The sequence below is a fragment of the Balaenoptera physalus genome (genome assembly GCF_965194825.1).
Source record: "Balaenoptera physalus genome assembly, chromosome: 12".
Taxonomy (NCBI): Eukaryota; Metazoa; Chordata; class Mammalia; order Artiodactyla; family Balaenopteridae; genus Balaenoptera; species Balaenoptera physalus.
Genome location: NC_138897.1, coordinates 58,591,402 through 58,604,409, shown reverse-complemented (window position 1 = coordinate 58,604,409; position 13,008 = coordinate 58,591,402). Strand labels below are relative to the sequence as shown.

Below are 13,008 nucleotides of genomic sequence, written 5' to 3'. Positions count from 1 at the left end.
CAGGTGTCTTCCTTCCTTCTGTAAAGTGACTTGTGTCACTATAATAAGGAAAGACCCTGGCTGCTCTCACAGTCCAAGAACATCATTATATAGAAACAAACAAAATAAAGCCCTCAGCACTGGGAATGACATCAGATGATGTTCGACCCAAGCTCCCACATACCTGTTAGTAGTAAACTGACAGGACCTTGTGACAGTGATAACGGCCAGAAATCCAAGTAAGCAAACAAATTCTGCTGGGTACCCCTTACATTGAGTCAGATTATACTTATTTGTGTGCATGAGCTCAACTTAATGTGACTAATTTTTCCATTTGTTTCCCTTTATGGCATACACCAACTGTGGCGAGCAAGATGTCACAGGCAGCAGTACCATGATTTCTGAGGCACACTGGCATTTACTAACCACCAGGATACTGTGGGTGGTCAAGATTTATCTTTGCAGATTCCCCAGTATGTCTTTTTATTCCCACCTCCACCCTCCTGTGCTCCTGGACCACTTTCTGAGGATTTCTCTTCTTTCTGGCTTTCTTTCTCTAATGAAAGACTTTAATAATTGGTATTTAATAATATTGCAATTTTTCTGTTTAACTTTTCCATGAAATGGGAGTATCATTTGCAGCCTCCTTTACCTCAATGCCACAGACTTGATGCCTCTTATTTCATAGTTGAACATTCCACAATGTTCTTTAGAAATATACCCTTCATCTAATGCAGAATCCAGTCATTACTTAAAGTTTGGTTAGAAGCCATTTTGAAAGGAAAAGTGGAATACAAAACCTAGAGGAGTTGGGTTTTTTCCTTTGGATCCTAAGCATAATATTTTATCCCAATGATGTTTATGAAGTTTTATGAGAACAATACTTCCCAGGACGTTGTTGGGATTCTTTTATTTGTTTTCAGTGTTACAATTGATTGATTTTTTTTTTTTTTTTAGGTATTATAGTTAAAAACTTAGTGGATAAACAGTGTTTATAATTTTTATTTTTAATGCTCTTGTTCCCTGCTAGGGCCAGCCTGAAAGGAAATGGTAAAGGTCAAATGCCACCGGCATCCAAGTAATGGTGGGCCGGGTGGACCTGATGATTATCCCTGGGGCGAGTTTCTGTTGTCCTGGCAAAATGGCCTTTTCTAACTCTCTTCTGCCCTCAGGTACCTCCTCTGAGCATAACCACAGAATGACAAGGGGCTTAGCAGGCACCATCACTAGTTTGTTTCCATTTTCCAAAGGAGGAGATTGAAGCACAAAGCAGTCTAATATCCAGCCCTAAGATCAGGCAGCAAAGTTTTAAATTTTCTTTTCAATGTATTTGGCTAACTGTTACAAGTAAGCATCCTGTTTAACAGTCATACACACTTTTGATCTCTTTTCTTATTCAAATAAGTAGTTTTCAAACTCTAATGTCATAGAATCATGTGGGGTTAGGGTTGCTTATTTGCTAAATCTGGCAGTGCTTTCTAAAAGGGTGTTCAAATTCAGATTCCTCGGTCCTTCCCTAGAACCAGTGACTTGTAAATCTCTGAGGGAGAAGATAAGGAATGTACAGAGTAAATATGTTCTTCAGGTGATTCTGTTGTAGTCCTTGAACTAGACTTTGTGAAAAACTCATCTAAAGGATTCTGAGCTTAAAGGGTGTCTCAGTGGCCACACTGGTTTCATCAGGAAAATCAGTAGTCAATCCAACTAGGTTTTCTATTTTGTTACATTCGGGTCAAGTATAGCCCATGCTGCAGCAGCTGCTGAAACAAAAGGGAACATCCATTCTGTTCTTCCTCACTGTGCCTCCTGATTTCTCGTTCAGCACTTTCTACCACCATCACCATCTGACCTGCAGAATGACCTTCAGAGCCTCTCTGGGCCTCTAGGTCAGCAGGACTGATTCATTCCACCTCACTTGGCTCTTGGTTGCCTCTATCCATAGCTGTGATCACTTTTCTCCATGCTTTTTCTTCCTAGGAGTTTCCATAGTTTCTTTACTTTATATCAAAAATAAAGAGCACTTCGCCTTCCAACTAGGCCATTGCTCCACATTCCTCAGGTCCATTATATGTATTACCTCTCAACAAAGATTTTCTCAGGGTAGGTAATAGAATGAAAGGTTATAAGGGAGAGTGAAGATCGTATTCCTTGATGAAAAATTGTCATTCTGGGTTGTTTTAAATTTATCTTATTAGAAAATTTGATGATTAAAAAAATGCAACTAGTAGAGTCAAAATGTACTTAATTGTGTAGTCATATAAGAGTGAGGTAAGAATCCCCCCCCCTTTTTTTTTTAGTCTGACTTCTGTAGTAAACCAGGAATAACTTTTAAAATTGTTTTAAAATCTAAAGCAATTCCTTATGGATGTCATTCTAACCTCAGAATTCTCTAAATAGGGATTTCCACAATTTGGGTAAGTAAGCTCATGTTTAACCAGCTAAAATTTGTTAGTTCTCTCTTGAGTTTTAATTAACAATTTTGATAACAGTTTGGGCCATTTCATATATTCTCTTCTGTTGCTATAGAGAACACAGTGTGACTTAGCTTGAAGAGCATGACATATAGGGTTTAAAGGTTGTAGGTTTGAATCTCAGGGCTGCAAATTTTCTCAAACAAATTACTCAATCTTTCGGAGTCTGTATTTAATGAATATAGTATGTATCTTAGCATGTTACTGTGAGGATTAAATGAAGTAAAGTGTATCCATGTTCCCTGTATAGTTCTGAGGTGTGTTTAGAAATTTTTGGTTAATTTAGTTGTTGGTTATATCTAATGACAATTAGGAAATCTTTCTCAACCTGAGACCTAGACAAGATTTTAGGCAAGGTCTATTATTTTCATGAGCTTTTCTCTGGCCAACCTAAAATAATCACATTCTTATAAAGATCTGGAGCCTAGGACATTACAATTGGGTTTTACTTTTGTTCTCATTGCCTTTTTTACCAATAAAAGATACTTTATTGATGAACTTCAAGGGCAGTATATCCCTCTGGCAACTACCCTAAGTGGCATGGGTTTGTTGGATCGTATTTTTTTTACTTCCTTTGCTTGCTTCTAAGATCTCTCTCAGTTCAGCCCATGCTCCTTATCCCACCCACAGGAACTGATGATAAAGGAATGTAATGTGGTCTCCACCAGCACAACCCCTCACGTAGCAGCACAATAGAAAAAAACATTAGTTCTGGAGTCAGAGGACATGCATTTGAGGACATCCATCAGTTTGGCTATTTATGAGTGTGGTGATCATACAGAGATTAACTGAGATAATATACATGCATGAAAGAACTCTGAAGCATTATTCTTCCTATGGTTAGGGATTTATATAAGGAAGGGTATTAACATTTATTATATGCCTGATATATGCCAGGTGCTTTGCATATATTATCTTCTCTGTTTTAACCCTATGAAGTAGGAGATATTATTCCCATTTTGCAGATAACTAGCCTCAAGCCACATGATTGTAAAGTATTATAGCAGAGCATGATTTGAATCAGATTTATCACTCACCACCCTGCCTCTCTTTATTGCTTTAGGAGCAGCACAGGTCAGGCCTTCTTGGTCCTGCCTCCTGAGTATCAAGGAGAGAGGGAAGGCGTAGATGAGAAAATGAAGGAGACTCTCCATGTATGCAGTCAGCAAATAAGGAGCCATCTGAGAAAATACACTGTCACTGACTTGACAGGGTCCTCATCTACTACAACCAACTTGCAATGTGGCTCAACCACAAGTCCCTTTATCTCCCTACTTCTTTTTTCCTCTGTCAAATAAGGGTGGTTGGATGATTATTTATTTGTATAAATATTATAAGAATTTTAAACCTTACTATAATTTTATTATGATGATTACATAATGTTTAAACCTAGAAGAGTAGGGAAGCCAAAAAGCTTTTTGGAATTCAGACTCATGGACCTTTTCCAATGTTTTTCCACTTGAACACAAATGAAGTCAAAAGTTTTCACCTGGCCTAAAAGCCTCAGGTGATACCAGCCCATTAGGTGTAAACTGTTTCCTTCTGTGTCTGTGCAGCTTTGCTTATGACCCTATTAGGGTCTGACAAAATACTGGGAGCACCTCTCAAAGGGAAAGTGGGAAAGTGGGAGCTGAGCTGTTTTTGTTTTTGGTGAGGGGTTGATTATTATAATCAAATAAAACCGACGATGAGCAGTTAATTTTCAAAAAATAAAATTTACAGGGAAAAGTTATCATTATTATATCTCAATTTTGGCTTTAGGATTTTAGGACTGTTTAAATTATCAGAACCACTTTTGCCCATCTGCTTACCTGCTACTGATAAAGGGGGTCTCTAAATACATTTATACAATTTCAGACTGATTGATGGTCTGAACACCTGAAAATATTGAGTGGAAGGCCATTTTGTCTAATCTTACACATATGTGGCCATGTCTTTTTACAGGACTTTCAATAAGTAATTGTTTCTATTTTACATCAATGTTATTAGTCTTAGCAATATGGATTCTTTAGTGAATAAAATGGCAAACAATAGTGGAAGTGATTAAATATATTTAACATAATTTCTTAATTGCCCCCCGTCCAATAAGAAAACAAATAACAGCAAATCTCAGCCTTCTCCACATGGAAGTAAGTTTTCCTTTCACATTTTCAAATTTAAGTATCTAAATTGCAGCTGAGTTTAAACTTTGCAACAAAAGCAAAACAAGCATGTAAAGTGATGGAAAATATTCAGGAAATTGTACCATGGCCTAATATTTTGCTTCTTTTCATATTGACCATTCATACCCCAAAATTGTTATATATTTTCTTTGTAAATGAGGTAACAACGTGGAAGAAAAGTCACTTACAGTTGGAGAGATTTGAGCTTTTCTAGTTGGTATTTAAAGTAGCACTCGTAAGTAGAGTGGTAAAATTGAAATGATGTGTACAACAAATTTTAAAGTCATTATAGCCCTTTAAAATGTCAGGAAGAGTAAAAGGGAAAAGGCCCATGTGTCTGGTTCATGAATTTTGGTCAAGAACACGTATTCAAGAACAATTTTTTGAACTCTGTTCTTCTAGGCCTCACTGCCTCAAACGCAATTTAAGTGGAATTATTTTTTTTAATAATTACTCTTAACTACCTGATGATCTAATGAAGACAATTTCTTAATGTGTCAAAATGAGTTCTTTGTATCTTACTTGAATCTTTTGTTGTCTTAAGCTAATCTGCTTTAGGGTTCTTAAATCCAGGCATTTTACAATGCAGGCTCTAGCAATGGCATTCATTTGGAATGCTGCCTTTTGTTTACTAGCTTTCCCAGACCCTCACGGCTTCCTTTGGTCATCTGGTGTCTTCACTAATGTGATTGGTACTCCTAGGCTCTGCAGGTAGCCCTGAGCCTTTATATGTGGGATTTACAAAGGGACTCACCACCCTGACTGCTAATGAAGGGAGCCATGGGGATTTTGTTTTGTTTTTTTTCAATCTGTCTTCCAAAAGAGTGAAGGAAAATTGTGTTCTGGGTTTGCTAATTCTCCTTGTTTTCCGTTGACTTTAATTTTTACAATTGATTTACTAACTGTGGTGCAAAAATACAAATTTTTTTTTTAGGAGTCAGAATGTTTCATCTGCCAGCCCTTCATGCTAATCACTAGAATTGTTTATTATCGAACCTGGAAAGAACAAAGTGGGGCCTCTGTTTAAACTCAACCAACTGGCATTTCAGCTTCATCTGTTTTTGTCTTTCAGGGATTTTTGACCAATTTGGTTGTTTTAAAAAAAAAGTATATGATTAGGAGCCTTGGTTTCTAGTGCCAGGCTTGCCATTTAGTACTTCTATAATCTTGAGTCACACTCTTTGATTTCTCATCTGAAAAAAAAGAAAAAGAAAGAAAGGAAAGTGTTACCAAAGTGCACATGAGATCCAAGATGATGTTTCATATTCTTCCAGCTTTCTTCTCTTTTTATTACCAAAGTGCCCTTTTATTTGATTTTTGGGTAAACCTACATTGAAACACAAATGTGCATCTGATAAAATGTTTTAACCAGTGGTCAAATCAATAATTAAAAATAAAGTGTCAGTGTCTTCATTTTAGAAGTAATATGCGTTGTAGATTATAACCCAGTTTTATAGGGAGAGAGATTTATTTGCCCATTTTCCGATGGTAAAACATGGAGCCCGCGTTTTAACTGCATTTTATAAGGCAGTGGTTCTCAGGTGTGGTGTAAAGGTCTTCCAGGGGTCATGGAATCTCTGGATTTTAGAATGAGAAGGGACATCAGCAATCATCAGGTCCAATCTCTTGAGTTTTACTAACAAGGATTCAGGAAGCCAAGAAATGCTTAGTAACTCATCCATGGTCACAGAGCCTAAAGAGCTGCTAGCAGGGCCCACCCGAACTCCAAAGACAAAATGGCACGTACTAGGGTGGAGGCGTCCTAATTACCTCTTGATGAAAAACAGAGAATGAAAGTTTGAAGGGAGAGACTGTTTATTCCGAGTCTGAAAACTTAAAAATCACTGCTTGATAGTAATAGACAGTTGGTTAGTTTCTACATTGAGGTTTACCGATTAAAGTTTTTCCAATCCCACAAACGTTTAATGAGGACATACTGTGCGTGAGACAGTTCCTGCCCTTAGAGACTTTATAGTCCAACCTGGAGATAAAACAAGTATACACACAATGCTTTGCAAGTTGCTAGGAATAAAAATGATTTTTAAAAAAGGTTTTCCAAGTCTCCAAGGACTTTTTGAAAATTTCAAAGTCCAAAGGGGAGATGGACTTACATAGAACCTGACAGGTCAAGTGTTCATTAGCAAGTCAATTCAGGGTGCTCTGGGAACTCACACTGGGAGAAAAGAAAGAAGCTAGTAAAATAATGAAATTTTGGCAAGTTTTCCTATTCTTGAGTTAGTGATTGCTATGGTAGAAAATCCTCCCACCGCTTAGATTGATATCCCTATAAATTTGTTTTCCCTAACTCTAAATACAACTTAATTATACCTTTGACTATCCTTGACTGAGTCTGTCTCCTTTTTCTTAAGTAATTATTTCAAATCTACTCCATTCTCTTCAAGCCTCTACCCAACTGCCCTTTTCTCAGCAGGCTGCTCCTCTCACTTCTAGGAGCCCCTAAAGAGTCCTAGTAATTGCCTTGACTTCAGCTGACCTCTAAGAACTAGTGATGCCAAGTGCTTTATCTCCAACCCGATTCCCCCTAAACTTCAGATTCATCTATCAAATTACTGCTGGATGTCTCCATTTGGATATTTCACAGCCATCTCAAAATCAATGTTTCTAAGGCCTGAGTGCACCACCTTCCCTTCAAAACCTCATCTTCCTCCTCAGAGTGCCCTTAATCAGAGAAGACACCATCATCCTCCCCAATCTGCATTTTAGAAAAACTATTTTGGCCAGAACATGCCAATGCTGAAAGAGTGTCCTAGTTAGGAGGCTGCAATAATCCAAAGCATTGTATTGCTTGTCATACTATTTAATACATTATATGTAATTGCATGAGAGATAACCTAGTCAAGTGATTAAAAACATGGCTTTGAAGTAAGATGGCTCTGGGTCTGATTCCTGACACCACCACTTATCAACTAGCCATGTGATCCTGAGCAAATGATTAAACTTTATAAGACTGGGTTACCTCACCTGAAAAATGGAGACAATAATAATACTAATATCTTAGGGTGTTCTGAGGATGAAATGAGATAGCACTTACGAAGCTTTCAGCACTGGTATCCCTAACTAAGATCTACAAGGACAAAGACCATTTCTAGCTTGTTCACCATTGTATCTGCAGGACCTGACGTGTAAAAGGCACTAAATAAATATTTGTTAAATGAATACATGAGGTCGTGGCATGCCTGAATTGAAGCACTAACAGTGGCGATGGAGAAAAACAATGCAAGGTAGAGACCTAAGCTTCATCCTGATTTGCTTGCCCATTTCATTAGTCACCAATTCCTAATGATATAGTTCCTAAGTATTTCCTAATAATTCCTTAGGAATTATTTAATTCCTAAGTGTTTAATTCCTAAGTATTAATTAACCCTACCATCACTGCACCCATGCAGGCATCATAATCTCTCCCCAGGACTATAGTAGAGGTTTCTCAACACTCTCACAGCATGCTATTTTGCCTCCTCATGATCCCCTTCCAGGCTGACACTCGAGGAATCTATTCAAAGCCGAAATGTGGAACATATCATTCCTTTGCTTAACACCCTTTTGTGTGGCTATTTTTTATCTACAGTATCCAGTCTCAACTCCTCACACTTGGGCCTTCAATACATTGTATGTAATTGCATGAAGGATAACATGGTCAAGTGATTAAAAACATGGCTTCCTTTCCTCCCCCTCCCTCTCTCCCACTTGGTAGTCTAGTAATGCCAGATTGGTCTTGTCTTTTGTATATACTGTGCTATTTCATGCTTTTGAGAGGTGTTTGCTTATTTTTTCAACACCCTTCTCTCCTATATCAGTTAGGATTACATTTGTCTGCAAATGACAAGATACACTAAACAGCAAGCTAGAAGTTTATTTCTTTCCCACATAAAGTTTGGAGGTAATTGTCTAAGGCTGATAAAGCATCTCTGCTGTCTTCAGGGACCCAGGCTCCTGTCTTGTGGTTCTGCCATGTATGGGTGGCTTCCATCCTGTTCCTCTCTCCCTTCCCTATCCCTTTTAGAACCTTATTCCACTAATCATCTCCTCTCTTCTGTACTGTCACCTCTCCCTTTTCTTTGAGGGAAGAGTCTCCTCCTACAAGCATCCCTCCTTCTAATTACTCTTCCCTGCCATTTTACATTTCCTACAGCTGCCAACTTATTTCCATCCTAGTTCACCATACTTCCTGGAAGAGTCATTGCTATATGCCATGGCACATTTTCATTCTTGATCCTATTTGACCTCTCTTACCTGTTGAAACTGTTGACCACCTCCCATTTCTCCAAACCCTTTTGTCCCTTGGCTTTCACAACCCCGTTGGTTCCTGGTTTCCTTCCTACTGCTCCTTCTCCACCTGCTTTGCTGGGTTTTCCTCTTCCTTTGCTTGACAGTGAAATGACGATGTTTCTGGGGCTTCCCTCATTGACCCTCTTACTCCACATGCTTTCTCTACAGCGGCAGCCCCTAGGAAATCTCACCAGTACTGCTTTCAGTTATCTGTATGGCAGCTGTCTGTCTCCAGGATCTGTCTGTTCAGTCCCCACTCCTGAGTCCCGAATTTCTAACTGCCTACTGAAAGGGCCCCTCCTCTCGGTTCCTTCTGCCCTGATTGTGGGCAGTCTCCACCACCACTTCCTAGACTCTTGCAGAACCTTTTATCTGGTCTCCAATCCAACTTTCCTGATCTCTAATCCAACTTTTGCACTATCACCAGAGTTACCTTCTATTTTTTAAAAAAATCCAATTATGTTAATTTCTTTTTTGAAAACTTCCATTGGCTTTCTCCTGCTTCTGGGATTAAATTCAAATTCCTAACTTGGTTTATAAGGTCCCTTGCAGACTGGCCCCAACCTACTTTTTAAATTTTCTTCTCTTGCCACAGTGCCCTCCAACAATGAACTTTTCCGTATTTTTAAAATATACCATGCCTTTGACATTCTGTTATATTGCTCTGGGAGGTCCTCCCAATTCTATTTGGTGAATTCCTACTTTATCCTTTAAAGACACTCATATGTTATCTCTTCTCTGATATTTTCTTCATTTCTCTAAACAGAATTGCTACATTCTCTGTGCTTTCATAGTACTTTGTTCTTACGCTACTAAACATTTATGCATGTACAGGTGTCTTCACCTTTAAATTGGGACTCTCTTTGAGATTAGGGACTGCCTTTATCATCCTTTCTAGCACAGTTCACAGTACTTTCTAGGTGAATAAATGAAAATAATGAAATTGGAAACTAGGAATAGCTTTTACTTTAATGAGTTTGTTTTAGACATTAATTTTAGACATAATGAATGGTCATAGTGAGGTTGAGGGGAGAGCAGCAACTCAGCAGAAAAGACTTTATGGCCAATGATTTAGATGTAAGGGTCACCAGCAAAGACAATAATTAACAAATGATTAGATCCCATGTTTTTCAAGTATGGACTAAAGAAAGGTAGAACATTTATAGGCAGTAGAGGAAGGCTTAGGAGTGGGAATTTGAGATATGAATGGAGAAAATCCAAAAACATCTGTACTGGGAAAAAAAAAAAACCCAGTTGACACTTTTTCCTGTGAACTTTGTCTTTCATCTTAGGGGTTTTCAGTTTTGGACTATTTCCTATATTGTCATGGAAAATTTTTTCAAAGTTCCACATAAGCAAGCTATTATAAATAAGTTTAACAAATTCACTGGCTTATGATAGTAAAAATGATATCTTATGGGGTATTAGGAGAAGATGTATTTATTTATAGTCTTTACTATGTGCACATTCATAAAACTGTATTTGTCACTGTCCATTTGTCTGCAATAAACCTATAACGTGCAAAGGTATTACTTGTCAAATAAGAAAGTCAATATTTTGCAAATATCGAATGTTCAGTCAAAGTCAATGAAGATAGTAATGGTGATGACGTTGATAATAATAAAAGAATACAGAGCTTAGTTAAGTTGCAGCATGCATAAAATTTGAAATCACTTCTTATAGAAAATTGGAAAATAAAGATAAGCATGAAGAAAAAAATTACATTCTATAAACACATCACCCAGTATTTATATATTTTATATAAATCTGTGGTTTTTTTAACATCTTTATTGGAGTATAATTGCTTTACAATGTTATGTTAGTTTCTGCTGTATAACAAAGTGAATCAGCTATATGTATACATATATCCCCATATCCCCTCCCTCTTGTGTCTCCCTCCCACCCTCCCTATCCCACCCCTCTAGGTGGTCACAAAGCACTGAGCTGATCTCCCTGTGCTATGCAGCTGCTTCCCACTAGCTATGTAAAACAGATAGCTAGTGTATATATGTCAATGCTACTCTCTTACTTCGTCCCGGCTTACCCTTCCCCCTCCCTGTGTCTTCTTTGGAGAAATGTCTATTTAGGTCTTCTGCCCATTTTTGGATTGGGTTGTTTGTTTTTTTGACATTGAGCTGCATGAGCTGCTTGTATATTTTGGAGATTAATCCTTTGTCAGTTGCTTCATTTGCAAATATTTTCTCCCATTCTGAGGGTTGTCTTAAATTTACATCACATTGTTTGGATTTATATTGTTAGCTCTTTTCTTAATAGGTTACTTATGTATTTCTTTCCTCATAGAAATGGGAACCTACTGTTTTATATTTTCCATTTCATATATTATGAACATAGTTCTATGTCAAAAATATACTTCTTATAGCTTTATAGAATTCCATTTATGGATGGATTTGTGAGGTTAAATGAGACAATGTACATGGGGTACATGGTAGGTACTCAGTAAATGGTAGTGGTTGTTGCTGTTACTATAATGTGCTTAACTCTTTCCCTATGGATGGAATAGTAAGTTGTGCCCGGGACTGGGGATATTAATGTTCTACTTTATTATATACATAGTAGACATTAACTCTTTTCATTAGCTAGAAAAATTTTTCTTTTTATTTGTTTTAGGTGTTAAATATACAGAAGTTTGATATGTTCACTAGTCAAATCTGTCAATCTTATCCTTTGTGATTTCCAGGCTTAGAAAGCTAAATTCTCACTATGATACCATAATAAATCTTGGTACATGATAAATATCAGTGTAAAAAATACTTAATTCTGTTTCCTCTTAGTTTTTATATGGTCCTATGTGGGTAGGCATAAAAATGTATTTAGGTATAGATATTTAAATTTAATCTTTTGTCTCTCTGGTATTTATTTTTAGTGTCTACTCTAAGTTTGTTAGCTGTTACTTTTTAAATTGTTGATCATTACTTCAGTATAATTAAATGAACAATTCCTCCTTCCCTTTATTGTTTTATAATGCCTCAATTATCATATAATAATTCTTATATATAATAAGGTTTCTTTGGACTGTCACCAATGAGCTTCTCATTCATATGCCGGCCCTATATTTTAAATTATTAAATTATTCAAACAATATTTTTGAGTGCCTGCTATGTAGGAGGATACTACAATAGGTGCTGTGATTTCAATAATAGGCAAAACCCCAAAAACATTGTCCCTACTTTCAATGTAGCTTAGAATTTAGGAAGAAAGGCAAACATTAAAACAATTGATCATACAAATTATATAGCTAAAAAGTGAATTAAAAGTTAAGCAGGAGATGAATAAGTTTCTATGAGAGCTTTCAGCAAAGTGCTGAGGGGATTAGGGAAGCAGTGCTTCAGTCGGGATCTAAAGGATGAGGTGATTTAAGTAGGCAAAGTAAAAGGATGGGTGGTGTCACAGACAGAGGGAACGTAAGTGTCTAAAGGTTGGTCAGTGTTGCTGGAGCACCACCTTTAGGAAGAGAAGAGTGCAAGATAAGGCTGGAGAGATAGGCAGGGACATTTCCAATATTGATTTTTATCCTCATTAGTATAAAACTTCAAAAGTCTTTAGCGAAGAGTTGACATGATTATATTTGCACTGTGATGCAGAGAAGTGATTAGAGGGTGCCAGAGAGGAGGCAAGGAGAGCAACTAGGGAAGTTGGTCCTGGTTGTTGGCAGAAGGCCTCAGTTCCTACCTACGAGGACCTATGAGAGCTACTTGGGTGTCCTTATAACACGGTGGTTGCCCCGTCTTACAGCAAGTGATCCAAGAGGTCAAGGCAGAAACTGCAATGTCTTTTATGACCTTGGAAATCACACATTGTCACTTGTTCCATATTTTATTGATCACATAAGTCAGCCCTGATTTGATGTGGGAGTGGATTACACAGGAGGCGGGAATCATTGGGGCCCTCTTGGAAGATGGCTACCACAGACTAGACTCAGTGGAACGCCAACATTTCATTGCTGGGTAGTGTAATATGGGAGTGCAAAGGAAATTGAAAAGCAACATAGGAAAGGAAGAAAACCAGAAAGTTGTAAGGTGAAATCCAGTGGAAGGAAAGGAAATTTCAAGAAATATACTCAGAAGGAACGTTAGATGAGAACCGAAAAG

General features: G+C 37.5%; 1 protein-coding gene and 1 long non-coding RNA gene across 20 annotated transcripts in view; one reads left to right on the top strand and one right to left on the bottom strand.

Annotated features, from left to right (window-relative positions):
* LOC309640259 overlaps positions 1–11,726 on the bottom strand; it is a 44,538-nt gene extending 32,812 nt beyond the window's left edge. Inside the window, exons 1-2 of one of the 2 annotated variants that reach the window (XR_014252135.1) lie at positions 5,609–11,726; positions 3,488–3,548 (exon numbers count right to left, since the gene is read on the bottom strand). This is a non-coding gene — a long non-coding RNA (uncharacterized lncRNA). The remainder of the gene's footprint in view (positions 1–3,487; positions 3,549–5,608) is intronic. The other variant, XR_014252136.1, reaches the window with a different exon arrangement.
* GREB1L (GREB1 like retinoic acid receptor coactivator) overlaps positions 1–13,008 on the top strand; it is a 263,389-nt gene that overhangs the window by 106,847 nt on the left and 143,534 nt on the right. The window lies entirely within an intron of this gene.